We start from the raw sequence: 17,120 nt of genomic DNA on the forward strand, positions 1-17,120 counted from the left end.
AACCTTTGTTAAGCGCTGTGTAAAATGTTGCATTTCCAAAATTCTAAGTACAGAATTTTAAGCTTAGAATACTAGACTCAAGTGTCCCTGAAGATCACATTATCAACTTCTAGGTGAAAGTAATCTGTGGGACTAAAATTTCTTTGAAAATTAACATTTCCTTCTCTGATACAACTTAATTTTAAACAAACACCCCAAAATTCACTGAAATTTTATAATAGAAGATGTCTGAAAATAAGAAAATATATGCATCCTATTTCAGCATTTAAAAAGGGAAGGGAAATAACATATTTTCGCAAATAGCTATTAAACAAATAATGTTTTGCTGTCCTGGTTTTGGCTGGGATAGAGTTAAATTTCTTCTTAGGAGCTGGCACGGAGCTGTGTTTTGGATTGAGAATACTCTTAATAACACAGATGTTTTAGTTGTTTCTAAGTAAAGCTTACTCTAAATCAAGAACTTTTCAATTTCCCATGCTCTGCCAGTGGGGAAATGGACAAGAAACTGGGAGGGAGCATGGCCAGGAACAGCTGACCCCAACAGGCTGAAGAGATATTCCACACTATGGAACGTCATGCTCAGTACATAAACAGAGGAGAGGTGGCCAGGATCTGTTGATCACAGGTCAGGGATGTGCTGGGCATCCATCAATGCGGTGAGCGACTGTACCATGAGTCATTTATGTTTTTTGGGGTTTATGCCTCTCTCCCCCTTTCCTTTCCTTTCCTTTCCTTTCCATCATCATCATCATCATCATTATTGTTTTTATGTACTTCAATTATCAGACTGTTCTAATTCTTGTTCTCTCAACCCATGTCTTTCACCTTTTTTCAATCCTCCTTCCCATCCCACTGGGAAGGGAGGGGTGGGAGGGTAGGGGCTAAGCAAGCAGCTGCGTGCTGCTCAGCTGCCAGCTGGGGTTAAACCACGACAGTGACGTAAAGAGAATGTCCCTAAAATCATCTTCTCATCTACCCAGCAATGCTGATCATGCTTTTTTTTTCAAGTGAAATTAAAGTTATTGTATACCAAGTTCTGTTTGCTGATGGGTGGAAAGTGGTAAAGAAGCCAAGCATAGTGTTTGCAATGGCCAGACAAGCAATGCCACAAATCAGAAAAATAGCCTTGACATTTGGTGACCAAGTCTGCAAATGCAACTGCAAATCTGCACAGACAACCCAAACACAGAGCAACACAACAGCCTTAAAGGCATTCTCAGGACACTGGAAAAGAAATCAAGGGCCTGAAGGGTTGAGCAGGAGTGAAAGTGAGAGTGGCTTGCAACACTAAGATATTAATACGTCTAAGAAAAGAGATGTTTTATACTAATGCTTTTTCCCGTTGTAACTTAAGAATATAGCCTTACATGGCATGGCTAGAAATACATGAACCAAGATCCATGCACAAACACTCAAAAGATACAATGGAAGGAAAAAAAAAGAACAAGCTGAAAATACTTTTCTTAAACTGTTCATTGTGGACCAGTTGGCAAAATCCTTTAGTAAGGATTAATATTTTCTTCAGCTGCAGTAAAGAACTTCATTTTTTGCAAAAAAATGCTTACTGTCTTCATCTCTAATTTTGCTTCTGACTTCACGAGGGTTTTACAGTGAGAAATATTTAGCATAAGCAGAAAATGCATGTTATTCGTATTCACAGAATCCAAGGTTATGTTGTCTATTGGGATATAGTAGCAGTACTGACAGCTGGTTAAAAGATAATGTTCCTCTTCTATGGGAATTCCCATCATTTTGAAATTGCCTTTCATTCCATGGGAGAAACTGTCATTTCAAAACAGATTACAGAAAGGACTAATAATATTAAAGCATCTTAATTTAAGTGCAGCTCTTTTTATTAACCTCCTGTCTGGCTTCAATGAGGCAGCTTGGGTTTTCAGAGAATGTGCTTCATAATTTAAGGGTTAATTAAAACTACTTTTTTCCATTTTAATCAGTTTCACAGCCTTGGGCTGTCATAGAGCTTGGTTCACAAATTGTTGGCTTCACGCATTTGCAGATAGAGGCTACTTTTAAAACTATTTAATTACTAGCACTATTTATCATCACTGTTTTTATTCCTGTTAAGAGAAGCAAGAATGCTTCTTTCAAGGCAGAAAAGCACTGAAGCACGATCACTTTACTGACTTTTTCACTGCTTTGATCTTGCTGTCCAAACCTACTCTCCTGCCTTCACTCCATACAGATGATTACCAGGTAGCTCCCATCTAGTTATAACCCCACAGAATTACAAATACCAGTTTTTGAGTTCATAAGGTTGCCCCAACAGAGGGCTGTAACATAACATATTCCTCAAATGGTAGTGAGAATAAAAAATTATATTCAGTCAAGCTGATTCCCTTATGTTTTGCTGACTGCACCAACAGGCTGTACAATATACAAGCTTTAGCTCCAGCACGTAAATTAGAGCGTTTGATGTGGAAATATATGCACAAAACTAGGAAGCTATGAGGGAGAGAGAAAATGGCTCAGAGAAGAGCTCTGCAACACAGCCTTCATTCTTTTATGACCGCTGTTTGCCAAGATGGGAATTCTGTCTGTTCTACCATTAGGTTGAGTCTCACATTCATGTTAGGTATTAAAACATCACAAAACAACCGTGCACTGCACTGGTCAAACTCTGAGAAGTGCACACCAACACTTACTACAGTCTACAGCCATTTTTTGCAGGAGATGTTAATTCACTGTGCAGTAACAGGCAATTAGGGAGCTACCTTGGCAGCAATCTCTCAAGAACACAGAGAAAAGAACTATGAGACTTCAAACATAGGCAAGAAAATAGATAGTTTCTCCAGTTTTGCCATCTTCAGTTCCAGTCTTGAAATCCATAATATTCATTCAGATTCAGTTGTCTTTCCTCTTAGTGCCTCGGTCTCACTGTTAAAATGACTGAACTGAGCAACAAGAACAGACATTACAGAAATTCTGCTGGACTTCAGAAACATCTCACTTGGTCTTTCACACTCAATTCCTTTTAACTTTTGTCAACATCTAGATGTTTATTTAGAGAACAACACTAATGATTCCTGCTAATTCAAGGCTTCAACCAGGTTTTCACTTTGATTTTGGGAATCAGGTTGCCCAAAACTGGATCTCATCTATGAGACAATCAAGAGGGAATTGTAGTAGAAACGGTAGCTTGAAGAAAAGAAGTCAGATGAAGGCTGCAAAGAAGAGGTGATCTGAATGGCAATGACTGCTTGAAACAATTACCTGAGTTCAGTGAAGCATCAGAAAGAGCCCATGTGTAGCAAAAGTGGGTTAGAGAGCTCCACCAAAAATTTGAACTTGCCACTGGCAGAGCCTGAAGAGCAGCCAATTTTGTTCTCAGGTCCTTCCCTCCTCCTCCATCCTGCATTTCCAGTTCGATGTTTCCACCTCAGGAAATGGGAACATTATGTGCCACTAATACTTCAGCAGAACAGAAATAGTCTTAAGAGGAAAAGGGAAGGCCAAGCAGGTTACGGTAGAAAGATATTTCAGGCTCACAGCATCTCTTTCTAATGCATGTTTGTATTATTTTTCGTGCCAGAGATGAAAGCAACAACACATAATTCTCAGAGTTCATCCTGCCTCCTCAGTGTCTCAAAGGCTTATTTATATTTCAGTGTGGATGCTGGGGCTCACTGCTCTTGTTACATCCACATCCAACCTCAAAACCAAAGGATAACATTTAAAATGGAGTGAGTACAATACACCACTTCCTCTCCTTGGATATCAACCAGTCTTGGTCCTAACAGAGCAGATCCAAGGTACCTTTTCTGTCAGGAAGGTAGTGCCTCCCCCAGCTGTTGGTAAGACTATAATAATAGAAATGAAATAAGGGGGATGGGCACCTTTATTTAGACAACATCTGGCCTACAGTCCTATGTCAACTGCAGGATTTTTGTCAATGTATTTCTTTAAGCTTCCCTAGGCATATTTTTAAATGTCATTAGCAATAAGGCTTCCATGACTTTCTACCACCTATGTGGGCCTTTGCTGGAAGAAACCACACCTTAATACTGAACCCAAACTACTTTGGGCAATTTGAGCCAGCCCTTTTCCTTTGGCCAGCACATTGCCTAAAATCCTATCAATAGTCTTTTAGGTACTCTAGCTACTCCAGAGCAAACCCTTTTCACTCATCAGTAAGCTAGTGCTTTTTAACAGCGTTTTAAAAATTCCCTGTAGTCACCTAATCACTTCTGTTGCTCTTCACTGAGCTCCCAGCTCATCAGTGCTGTGGCACAGAAGTTCACGCAGTCAAACACAAATAGTCTCTGTGCATTTGCATTAGTGCCATAAAGTCAGGGACCGTCTAATTTCAACACCAAGGGTTCAGAGGCACAAAAGAAAAAAAGTAGAAAATGCCAGACTGATATGCTATGATCTGGGTGGAAGAGGGGAAGGCTAAGCCTTTAAAAAAATCATCTAAAAACTAATTTTAAAAGAACTTTCTAGGGATTTAGGGCAAGTTCCCCTTTCCACTCTGATTTCCATATACGCAACTCTTTTCAACACTAGCCTGGTACAGTGGCCTGGTACAGACTATCAGCCAAGAGAAGCAGGAAATGTACAATTCAATGGACTCTATTCTGATCCTTTCAATCAGGACTGTCCAATAGGTGTTAATTTATCAAACAGAGTAAGCTCTGTTTTAGCTTAGTTCTTTTAAAGAATTTAACATTTTTGTTTTTACTCTGTTTCCAAAGACAGATTTGCAGACTTCTTCACACTCTCACTTTTTGGGGGGTAACCCATTAAACAATAATCAAAAGAAGCTATTCTTCAGGAAAAAGGGATCTAGTCACTAGTTTGATTTCACAGAATCACAGAATGGTTCGGGTTGGAGGGCACCTTAAAGACCATTAAATTCTGTCTCCCTGCCACGGGCTGGGACACCTTCCACAAGACCAGGTTGCTCCAAGCCCCATCCAGCCTGGCCTTCAACACTTCCAGGGATGGGGCATCCACAGCTTCGCCAGGCAACCTGTTCCAGTGCCTCACTACTCTCTGAGTAAAGAATTCCTTCCTCTACACCAACCCTTCAAGTCTGAAGTCTCCCACATATTGTATTGCTTACAGGTCCTTGCCAAAAGTCCCTCTCCAGTTCTCTTATATCCCCTTTAGGTACTGGAAGGCCACAATAATGTCACTCCAGAGTCTTCCCCAGTCTGAACAATCCCAGCTCTCTCAGCTTGTCTTCAGGACAGGTGCTTCACCCCTCTTCATCCTGGCCTTTTCTGGCCCTCCATCTTCTGCCTGAAGATGTCCTTAGCTCTTCCAAGAACCTGCAGTTCTCTGAGACCATCCAGAGCCACTTCTAATTTGAGAGCGGTAAAATCATCCATGAGAAACACACAACCATCAACACCACTCTTGCAGTCTGAGTTAAGAGGACTTCAGACTGAAACAAGGAGCACAAGTCATGCATCATTCCCATTACATTATTTCACCAAATGTCTTTCTGGTGCTCAGCCTGGGGCCCCAAGCAAAAGGGTAGCTACAGTAAGGCTCAAAATGAAGACTAATTACTCTTCAGCATCTGACTCCACATACATGTCCCAGCAGAACAAGGCACGTGCAAATGAAGAAAATTCCCTCTGTCAAAGCCTCTACCTATCCCCTAGATTTTAAAAGACTAGTGATTTACACTCAAGTCGCCAGAATTTGTTCTCACATCACATGAGAACATTTTTATGTACTTCTAACATGGTTAGATACTGGAAGAGGAGAAGATCACTAAGATACTCTCTGCACTAGCAATGAAACAAACATTCCTCAACAGCACTATTCCATTCCTGATACCATAGTGATGGCAGTGCTAACTGCTGATATGGTAGCCCCTTTATGGACAACACATGCACCAAATGGAATTAGCAAACTCGCTGAGAAGTGAAAATGTCAGTACATATTCGCATCCCCATTGCTGCTGGCACCAGCTGAAAGCCTACTGACATTAGGAAGGGAAGGGACCATCTGGGAGACAACTGCAGGCATGCATCCCAATCCAGCTGCGCTTCCAGCAGCTTCTTCCTGGCTCAAACCCAAAAAGGAGTAATTTCAAACATCTTCCTGGTGCAGAAAGCATTCCAGATTCTGCGTACTGGAAGGAAATTGATCCTAGCTGTGAGTGAAACCTAACATTTGGAAATTCAAATAGTCCTATAAACAGCCTAGTTTGAATTTCCAAATTGAAATTATTCAAGACCTCCCCAGAAGGATCTGTAATATTGTCCCTCTTGTGACATCCCACTCTCTTCTTTGAGAATAGTTAAGACGATAAGAGAGTTCTGCCAAGGAACCATGCTTCCATTTGCAGACATCCCCAGGATCTGAGAGAACCTGTGGTAAGCCTGATGCTAAAGGCTTCCACACAGGCGTCTGTATCCTACACACTGCCTCTGAAGTGGTCAGCTGGGCCAAACAGATTCATATCATGTGAGTGTTTTGCAGTAAGTGGGAGAGAGATCAGGTCATTTAGGGAGCTTTGAAAGCTTTACAGTAACTTGGAGAAACATCAGTATGCTAAAACAGAAATATCTTACAAAGAGTCAGTAGTTCTCAGTCTTTAGCTTCTAGGGTTTAATTACATGATTTAGACACATTGGATATTTTCCAGAGACATGGCACAGAGCAAAAAACTGTACTTGGAAACTGCAGAATCAGCAGAGGAATCATTTACTTGGCAAGCTTAAGGAGACAGGGGTAAAAAAAAAAAAAAAAAGCCTGTCTGAAAATGAAGTCATGTATGTTTCAATGTGCAGGTCTGGGCTGGCGAGAATTTCCATCCTAAGGTGAATCAAGAGCTTAAGGATTCAGCCTTCACATGTAAGACTGCAGTTTTCAGGCTGGAGAGGCTGTGTTCTTACAGTACCCAGCATCTTCTCTGCTGCCAGGACAGCCCTTTTTCCTGCTCCTTGCCGGCAGCTGTGTGCACACAGGGGCATGCGCACACGCGCGTGCACACGGGCGTGGGGGTGTGCGTGTGAAGCGTCTGAACAAAAATCTTCTTGACAAGCAGGCCTGAGTAGCAGAATGCACAGGGGGCTCTGGAGGCATGGAAAATTGAAACCAGTGACTAGAAGAGCTTTTCTCAGAAGTGGTCTCAAGAACAATCTTCAAGTAGGACCTCTGTGACAGAAGCATCAGCTTGCTCCATGGTGACTTTTTAAGAGGCAAGACAGCGACTTCAGCATAAAATAAGGTGCTAGGATCTCCAAAAAGTACATACATTTTAACTGTATTTTTAAAAACACAACATCTATTAACAGTACACTTCCGATAAAATTCTGTTTCTGGTGGCAGAGAAGTATTTCTTGAAAGCACAACAAGAGTGCCTCTGAGAAGGAAGTACTAGTGTAGTTCTTTGTTAAGTTTAAAACTCCTTGTATAAATCAAGTGTGAGAAGAGTGACAACATGAAATGGCTTTTTCTTACTCAGACTTGCTGCTCCCATGTTTGACTGCTGTGGCTGACACGAGCAATTAAGGAGCTTTTATCCTTTTGGGGGTCTGTTTACCTAGCAGCACTGGAGAAAAATTGCTAGTTTGCTGTTGTACAACATCTACACAATTATTTACAAAATACACCTGTGTTACACTTGTGTACACCCCTGAAGCCCATGACACTTCATGGTTGCCAAAGAGCAAACATGGAGAGAAGAGTGATATCCACCCCAAGATTTATCAGGTAGTAGCTAAAGTATAATAAGGTCATAATGAGTTGGAAAACTGCTGAATGTGTGCAGTCAGTAGCTGGAAGAAATACCTTACCTGTATTTCTGTAAGATGATACAAAACTTGCTAACAAAATCAAAATCAACAGCAAGATATAACTGTAATATAATATTAAATCAGGTTTAAGGAAAAAAAAAAAAAAAACAACAACAGCAAACAAGATTAAATAATGACAGCATTATAGGGGCTCATCAGTTTCCCCCTAAACCTTTAGTCAGCTTTTCACAGAAATAAGTCATTGAGCTTTTTGAAAAAAATCATCACATGTTTATGACCAAAACCAGACAATCTGGAATATTCTTAATAAATACTTCTTAATGACAGCACTCTTTTCAGAGGATACTGCCCTCTTGTTTGGTGACTAAATAACATTATAAAGCTCTAGCTTGACCACCAATTTGTACTTCTTCCACCTTCTATTGTTTATGTGTGTAGTAAACATATGCAATATGGCCACAGAATTAAAAATATATTGTGCAACCTTAAGTGTGCTCCAAAAGCACCCTGTACTAATCTGTAGGGACTTCAGGTTAACCCTCTGCACAGGGACTGCTGATGGACAGTGAAATACAAGGAAACTAAGGTTTTAGGGAGAGCAGATCTGGAGACAGGAGCATTCCTGAACCAGAGGAAAAGCATGCATAAATCTTCTGACAATTCAGGGAAGGAAAGCTGGCCAAAAACCAAAACTGTCTTAATTGGAGGCACATGAGATAAGGGGGGGGGGGGGGGGGTAGAAATACACTCATCTCTTACATGATTCTCTGCATATGGCACATGCAATATCAGAGGGGAGAAGGGGAAGCCATCTGCACCTGGACACAAAGAGGGATCCACACATGAATCCCTACAGGCATAAGGGAGACAATTCTCAATGGGCTAAGGGATCAGCTCCCTTGTCAGACACATCTGCTGGCAGCCTATGGGAGCATGCTGGAGAATAAGCAGCTGTCTCCTTGGAGCCACCAGCTGCCTTCCCCCCAAAAAGGATTTACACTGTGCCATTGGTCAGCCTCCAAGCAAAATACAGGAGGCAAAGACAGTAGCAGCCTTGGGCAAAAGAAAAAAGAAGTAGACATCTCCTCCCCAACCCCCTCCAAAAAGTCTCCACAACCTAAGCTGTTCATGCTACAGATAACAGCTTGGAAGAGCTGAGAACTTCAGAACAATGCAAGAAAACATGACTTTCTGTGGGGTTTCAGTGATTAAATTAGAAAGAGATACAATCCTCCTTCATACAATATCCAGTGTCCCAAAGTGATGCTTTTTCCAAAAATCAAAACGCATGGCCATGCAAATAATTCTGAGCAGCTCAGCGCAAGAATGTCAAATAGGAGAGAACTCAGAAGACAAAAAAAAATGTTTAGTGGCTAGAAGGGCACACAAGTCAAGGAATTTAAAACTGCACATGCATCACTTGGCTAAGAGAGCATACATGCAAAAGGCAGTAAAGGAAAGGATGCAATTAAGTGCAGTAATCGGGAGCTTGCCAATGCATTAGTAAAGTAAACTGAAGTAGTGCAAGGTGTTGAATTTAGGGAATGAACTTCTAGAGAAAAACAGTATTTTTTTCTGCAATGAGATGGGGTGAGAAGGATTATTAGATTGTGGACTATCTTTTCCTTTCCTTCTACCAAAGGAACATCAGCATTGGAAGTATTTCAAACTGGGAATGAAGAAATACCTAAAAGTAACCAATAAATCCTGTATTAATGGCTTAGGGCAGGTGGACCAGCTGTGACTAAACATGAGGTGCACCCACACCCAGTTCCATGTTTTGGATTAGAACCTATAAAACAATGAAAAAGGAAGCCTCCTCCTTCATTGCAACTGAGGCTACAGATTTGCCTCTGTAACAGACGTGTCTGGTGGCAGCTAATTCTCCTTGACTTCGTTGTTTCCATTTGCCCTCTCACTCTACTTCATCATGAATCTGCATGGGTGTCACTGCTAGTGAAGGATGCCACTCGGGAGATTTGCTTCCCCATCTTCACTCTCTGATTTCTGGAACTTGTAGGAAAGGCAGGTGATACTCACTCTCCTTCCCAGCCAAATGAGTGTGGTAATAGCAAGAGAAACTTCAGAGTAAGTGAAATCATCTCAGTGGATCCCACAAAAGGCAAAATTAAAATTACCCATCACAACAGCCCCTCCCACATTCACAGATTTATTTAGCTTGAGTAGTAGTAACTTGCATCATCTCCTTGAAAAATAGCCTAACACGGCTTTTCTCTGCCACAAGCACTCATACAGCCATCTGTCCCCCACGAGAGCTGAGCAACCCTACCCACAGACAAGGCCACACAGCCTCCCTTGTGTCGTTCCACGAGGATCGGGAACCCACACCAGCATCCATCAAGCCACAGAGACTTCAAAGGCAGCATTTCCCTAAGGCTCTCCAGGGGGCTAGAGAGAGGGGAAGCACCGCGGCCGTGTGGAAGGGCTCTGGGGGCGATGGCAGTCTCCGTGAGCGGAGAGGCCGTGACCCGATTCCCCACATCTGTCCTCCCCGTGCCCACGGCCGGCACCTGACAGCAGACGTGCGCTCGGGGGAGGGTCCCGGTAACGCCGCCTTTGAGCAGCACACACCGCGAAAGGAGAAAAAAAGAACATCGCCTGAGGAGTTTTAACCCCTTTCGAAGTAGTCCTCGTTTGTTCTGTGCCCCCTCCCCCGGATGGCAGAGACCCGCGGGTACCCGCCACCACGTCCCGCTCGCTCCGAGCGCTCCGGCCGGTCTCACAATGCCCGTCCTCGCCCGCCCGCCACGGTACCTTGTGCAGGACTCCAGCAACACCCCCTCCACTTCCCAGCATTACTCGAGCAGTGTTCGCAGGAGCCCTTCCCGCTAGAGCCGTGCCGCCCGGCCTCCCGGCATCAGAAAAGTTGGACAAAGACCATTTTCACCGCACGAGTTGCACCATCCCGGCGGGCCAGCGCCAGCTCCCTCTCGCTCCGCGCCCAACGCCGCTTTGTCCCCCGGCCCCGGGCACAGCCTCTGGCCTCGCTCGACGTCTTTCAACAAGTCGGATGCTTGTGGGCAGTCCCGATCTTTGCGCTCCCCTCCAGGCCCTTCACTGGGAATGTCCTCTCCCCGCCCAGGTTCCCCCTCCTGCAGGAGCCTCTCTTTCTCTCGCTTCCCAGGATCTGCCTGGTCCCTTTCTCCGGGCTCCTCTCTCTCTCTCGCTTTCTCTCCCCCCCTCCCTCCCTCCCTTCCTCGCCGTGCCCCTCCTCCATTCTCTCTCCGCCCCCCCGACCTGCTTTCCTTCGCAGAAGCCCAGCGACGGCAAATGGGGGTGGGGGCGCTGCGAGATCCCGCACTCCGAGGCGGCTGCAGCCACTCCTGTCACTTCCGCGGCCATCGCCATCCTGTGTGCTGCGCGCCCCGCCGGCTCCCCCGGCCGCCGGCTGCCTCCCCTCCGAGCCGCTCCGCTGGGCGGGTCGCTGGGCGGCACCGGCTTCCCTCCGCGATCCCAGGCTGTGCTGCCGAACCCCTCCCGCTTCCCGCAGCCAGCCTCTTCCCCCCTCTTGGAAAATCCCCCCCTCTTCAGAGGGGGATTTTCCAAAAGGGTCTTCCCTCACCGCCTGCTCTTCGGGGATCCCGAGCGTGGCCGCAGCTGCGCCTGTCCCAACATCTGGCCGAGCCCCTGCCCTAGCCCCTACCCTTGCCAGGTTCTGTCAGGAAGGACGGTGTGGCTGCACAAGTCTGATCCTTGGTCAGTCTCTCTTAACATTGTTGAAATCCCTGTTACTGTGTGCCATCTCCTGTTGGTCTGTATAACCCATCCTCAAGTTCTTGCATCTGTGCTTACTTGTGCTCCACCTCCAATGCCTCCTCTCTACTCAGCCCTGAAGAGGCTCCTCTGGAGTGCAGTGTCCAGTTCTGGGCTCCTCATTAAAGAGAGACATGGAGCTCCTGGAGCCTGTCCAGCTGAGGGAAATGAGGATGATTTGGAGACTGGAGCATCTCTCTTGTGTGGAACGGCTAAGGGAGCTGGGCCTGTTCAGCCTTTAGAAGAGATGTCTGAGAGGGGGCTCGTCAATGTCTATAAACACATGCAAGGAGGGTGTGGAGGGTGGATCCAGACTCTTCTCAGTGGTTCCAACCACTAGTACACGGGGCAGTGGGCAGAAACTGATGCACAGGAAGTTCCAGCTGAGTATGAGGAAGAACTTCTTCACTGTGCAAGTGACTGAGCACTGGGACAGATTTCCCAGAGAGGTTATGGAGTCGCCCTCACTGGAGATATTCCAGAACCATCTGGACACAATCCTGTGCCATGTGCTCTGGGATGATCCTATTTGAACAGGGAGGTTGAAGCTGATGAACCTTCCTGTGATCCCTTCCAACCTGACCCATGCTATGATTCTGTGAAATGTCACAGAGGCAAGGCGCTTCCTTGATTCTAGGTACTGACAAACCTCAATCATGTGGGTGAATCAAAGAGGGTTTCTCAGTTCTTCCAAAAGAGAACCTCACCTTCCAATGTGGAAACAAAGGACTGAGAGTATCTTTATTGAAGAATCTTTCTGAATGTCTCCTGTTTCCTGCTAGTGCAAGAACAAGAGTCTACCTACTCATTCTGCAAATGTCACTCGGCTGCATACAGAGAAATGCCAGTGGATGAGGCACACAGCAATACCCTCTGCTCGTTCCTACTATTCAGTGAGTTACACAGCTGAGTGGCAGAAAATGAGGGAGGGTGCACTGTGCATTAGGACTGGACGGAAAAGATATCAAAACTCAGTGCCTTACAATGCATAAATGTTTCTGTGATAACACAGAGCAGAATTTTGGGCTTCTGTTCCCAAAGTAACTCCCTTTGGTTTGAAGTATGAGCTTCACAACACACGCAATAGAACGTGACCGCGATTCCCTTCCACGTAAGACACTGGTTCACATACAAAAGGAAAAAGCACATTCAGTAAAGTTCTGATTAAAAGAAGTACCATCAGCAGACAGTGACACATCTCAGTGTTCAAAAAGCTAGGGCTGGTTTCCACCGAGCACAGCCTTTTCTAGCAGTTCTGTATATATGCAGAGTAACACAAATACCTACTTCTTCCCAGACAGCATAGTTTCTTTCTTAATCCTCTCTGTGGGGGTTTCTAGACACCAATTACAACAGACCTCTTTCCTTCCAACTTCCCTCCCTCTCCCTCCCCCCATCCGATTCTAAAAGAAATTCACTTCAGGAGAAATTGCAGGTATTCAGCTCCTCCTGGAATCTGGTCCTTACTAGCTGGGTAGTAAATTTTTGCACATATGTTTTTCTTTCTTCCTCGTTTTACTACGATGAGGAGCATCTGGCCCCTAGAAAGGAGCAGTGGGACTGTACCATTGCACCGGGGTCGGGAAAGAGGTTAACTAGCTGCTTTGTTCAATAGCTGCAGAAACATTTCCTCCCCTTTATGGTAACGGAATATTCCCCCCAAAACCTCCTCCTCCTCCTTCTTTTGGAATGAAAGCCAAGCATGAGCGAACTGCTACACTGAATGGGGAAGTCTGAGAAAAGTTCCTGTGCACGCGTGCACATGCAACATCCAAACCCTCTTTAAAACTTCACCTGGTGAAAGGATGGCTGACAGTCAGTCTTTTATGAGGGATTAATTTTTACGTCAGCATTTAAATGGTTTTTCTCCAGTGCTGCAGCATTTTGCAATGCTGCAGAATTTGTATGTTTAAAAAAAAATTCCAGTTTCTGAAATCTTCCCTCTGCTAGGCAAATTAATGCACCCTACCAGAGAAACCTCAGCCCTCTCAATATATAAACAACCACAGCAGACATGACAGAAACAGAGAAGAAAGAAAAAGCTCTCAATCCCAACTACCACGCAAGGATCGGATTCGCAGGAGAATCTTAATTGTGACAAAACCAGCATATCTCATGCAGCAGTGTGGCTTGCATGATAGAGAGCTGTGATCTCCAAAGAGAGCTGCATGCACCCCAAAGGGGTATGCAAGGCAACCCACTGGTGTGCAGGAGGAAAGTAATAGAACTTCAGTAGTACATAATTTATAAGTAAGTACACGTATGTATAATGGAGGTGTATGCTAAAGCCTTTTACCAAGTGGGATACCTGACCAAGAAAGTTTGGAGACAATGATAAAGGCAATCATGTACTCCAAATTACACAGACAGACATTCATTTTATAGACACAATTCCACACCATAGTGAGTTTCAAATAGATCTCATAATATTTAAAGCTGCAGTTATTAAAACAATGGTCAGAGCAGCAAAGCATAATTCATTTATCAAATACTCTCCTCACTGTGTGAAACGTGTTAGGTCTTGAAGAGAAAAGAATTGGAATGTGCAGGGCAGACCACACAAACCAAAGAGAAGAAAACCACCCATGAGAGAATAGCTGAGGAGGATAAAAGGGAGGGGTGAGGCTAAGACAAGGGGAATAGAGTTTCAAAGAAAAAGGAGAGGAGAAGGAGGGTAAGAGTAAGAGAGGTGGGAGACAGAGGTAGAGAAAGCAAGATACACACAGAGCAACTATAAAAGACAGACAAGGAAAGAAAGGGATGTGAAGAAGAAAGGGAGGAGCTGGGAACAGCAAATAGAATAGCAGGCAGAGCAAAGAATAAGAAGGGTACTATTTATACATGAGAGAACATGTTTGACAAGCAGTTTTGAAGCAGAACTATTTAGTGGATAAAATCTTCAAGAATATTTTTTTCAAGGGCAAATTTATCACTGCAACTGTCTGAAATAGCACATTTTCCTTCACAGATTTCTGAAAAATAATCATACAGATCAGTAAACTAAGACTGTATAATATCCTTCTGGATACCCTATATCCAAAGCCTTGTTGTTTTGTTTGTTGCTGTGTTTGGTGAAGTACAAAGGTATTTTCCCCCTAAGAAAGCCTGGCAGAGAAAGAGGAGAAGCTTACAGAAAATTCATTAGAGATAACTGAAGATAATTTGGGGAAGCACAGAAGTGCAAAGGACTGAGGGGCAGCTCAACATGGAATGTGAAAGACCAGACCCTGCACTTTTACAGTCTCCACACTGGCTCTTGGCAACCACCCGTATACAATCATGCTTTTTCATTTTTTTTTAATCTTTATCACAAATAATGAGATTTTTTTATCAGCAAGAAGGCTTCTGAGTCTCAGTTCTCCCTTGAAACAAGCAGTGTTCTTCTGCTTACAGACTAGGCTTATTCTCTGCTTTGTTCCTTCTTTGCCATCACTCATTTCTGCTTAGGGCTTTGCTTATGAGCTTTACTGGAAATAAATGCCAGAGAGGAGAAAAACCACAATCTACATTAGCTGACTATTCACCCACCTGTATTTTTAATTATTATTTTCATTAAGTATGTCTGTCAGTTGTTATGAAAATTATCTTCCTTGACTTATCAATATAATATTATATCAACCAATCTTTATAGTGTAACAGTGTATTCATTTTGTTAACATATATTATTTCACATTGTACACTGCATTGTCACAAAGTTGTGAAGTTTTACTGAAATTAGTATTGTTCCTGCTTAAGTATAAGAAATGAAAGGGTAACCTAGTCCTGGAAATATGGACTTGGACAACCAAGATAAGAGCAGCATCTTAGGCCACATCTTGCCAGCATCTTCTGGCATCAGAGCAAGTAATTATAGCAAGACTGAATCCAGGGATGTCTGGATCAACAGATAAGCAGTAAGAATTCTGCAAAAATGCAAGTGCTTTGCAGAGATTTACTGTTATTAATAATCAGTAGTGTGGGTGTAAGTGATTAGTCAAATCATGTATTACCTGAATATTTGAAGGGTATAAGAATTGTGTGTAAAACCACATTCAGGTTGCCCCAATTTGGCTGGGACACCTCATGCACGTGAATTAACATTTGCCCATTGTAATTCTATGCTTTGCATCCTAACCTCTCTCCTCAGTTGGCATGGGCCAGTTGCAAATTTTCATGAGAGTCTCAAAAGGAAAGAAACAGCTAGACTTGTGCCAGTTCACCAGAGCTAAAGTCTAAATGTGAGTTTATCTATCCATTTTCCAGCATCCTACCTATGCAACCTGAGTGTTCTAACACACTCATCATCACACAGACCGAGTGCCAGCGTTCATCATGCCAACAGCCAGAGGGAAAAACAGTCCTTTTTGCTGTGGACCAGGATTTGGGGAACTTTAAAAAGAGAAGTGGCTCTCTGGGAATCCATGACTGGTTTTACACTAAGCCTTGTTCCTTGCTGGGACTGGACACTATTTAGTCAATTCTGTGCAGACCTGCAATCCAGCTGTGTAAGTTCAATACTGCTACTAGGTTTTACCTGAATGCCCAGACCTTGTAAATTAATTTTTTGCTTACTGGAACATGAGACACTACAGGGTTTCTGAAGCTGCCAAAGGGAAAAAAAGTAAAATTCATGAGCTCTGCAGCCATGGCTGAGGAACAGAAATGTGCAGTTAGAGAGATGTATATTTATTCTGTATATATTGCTATTAAAGTCCTATGAATTCCCTAGACATTATGAATGTATAGGTATATATTTTACAAAGGGATTGAAGTTGTGAACTTGTACGTTTTACAATCTCCTCTGTATTCTATAATGCATCTGAGACCAGCCCTGTCTATCTGCTGATCTGTGTCGATCCAAGCCTCACTCACTTTCTTTGGATGTGTGCTGTAACCACAGTTCTTGACCAAGCAAGAATTTTCTAATTTCTCCTTGTGAAAACCAGAAACTACAAACTCCTCTTGGAATAGCAAGGACAAAGTATCACTGTATTTTTTTCAGTATTGTCTGTTTGACTTGGAAGGAAGAGCAGCTCAAGTAAACTGCAATTATCCTATTGTTCTGTTGCTTCCATAAGAGTGTTTGGAAATGTTCCATACTTTAAGGAGATCTGTGCTAGATTTGGGTGACTGTTGCTCATCTGAAGAATGACTCCAGAAAGCTGCAGAAGATTCCAAAAAGCTCTGTTTTCAGTTGCATGCTTATGCTCTAGTGGAAAAAATGGACCAACAGTTACGTAAATGGAAAGGGAAGTTGCACTTCCTAAGTACCCTGGGATTTAAGCAAAATCACCCTGCTAAAAAGATCACCTAACATACAACTTATTCTTGGAAGCCCAGTAGAAAAATAAGGGCTTTAAGTTACTGACATTGAAAGGCAGAGAGGTGAATGCTTCACAGCCTCAGGAGGCTGAAAGGAATGGAGCTGAGCTTCTCTGAGAGAACGTAAGGTACCCACAGGAGTTTTCTTTTTGGCTGCCAGAGAGAGTGACTGGTGCCACCCTATGTCCAGACCCATCACTAAAGGTCTGTGAGCCTGCCCAAACTTGCAGCAAGGGGTTACATAAACGACTGCCTTTCTCATTTAGCTCTTGGCTGAAAAATGAGTAGGAAAGGAGAACTACAAATTTA

General features: G+C 43.6%; 1 protein-coding gene across 4 annotated transcripts in view; it reads right to left on the minus strand.

Moving 5' to 3' along the window:
• EPHB6 (EPH receptor B6) overlaps nt 1-11,169 on the minus strand; it is a 66,677-nt gene extending 55,508 nt beyond the window's left edge. Inside the window, exon 1 of one of the 4 annotated variants that reach the window (XM_059838294.1) lies at nt 10,995-11,169. The gene's annotated coding sequence lies outside the window, so the exon portion shown is untranslated. Of the gene's footprint in view, nt 1-10,511; nt 10,850-10,994 lie in introns of those variants that run through there. The other 3 variants (XM_059838292.1, XM_059838295.1, XM_059838296.1) reach the window with 3 other exon arrangements.
• Nucleotides 11,170-17,120: the final 5,951 nt, after the last annotated feature.

Source organism: Haemorhous mexicanus, chromosome 2 (genome assembly GCF_027477595.1).
Source record: "Haemorhous mexicanus isolate bHaeMex1 chromosome 2, bHaeMex1.pri, whole genome shotgun sequence".
Classification (NCBI taxonomy): domain Eukaryota; kingdom Metazoa; phylum Chordata; class Aves; order Passeriformes; family Fringillidae; genus Haemorhous; species Haemorhous mexicanus.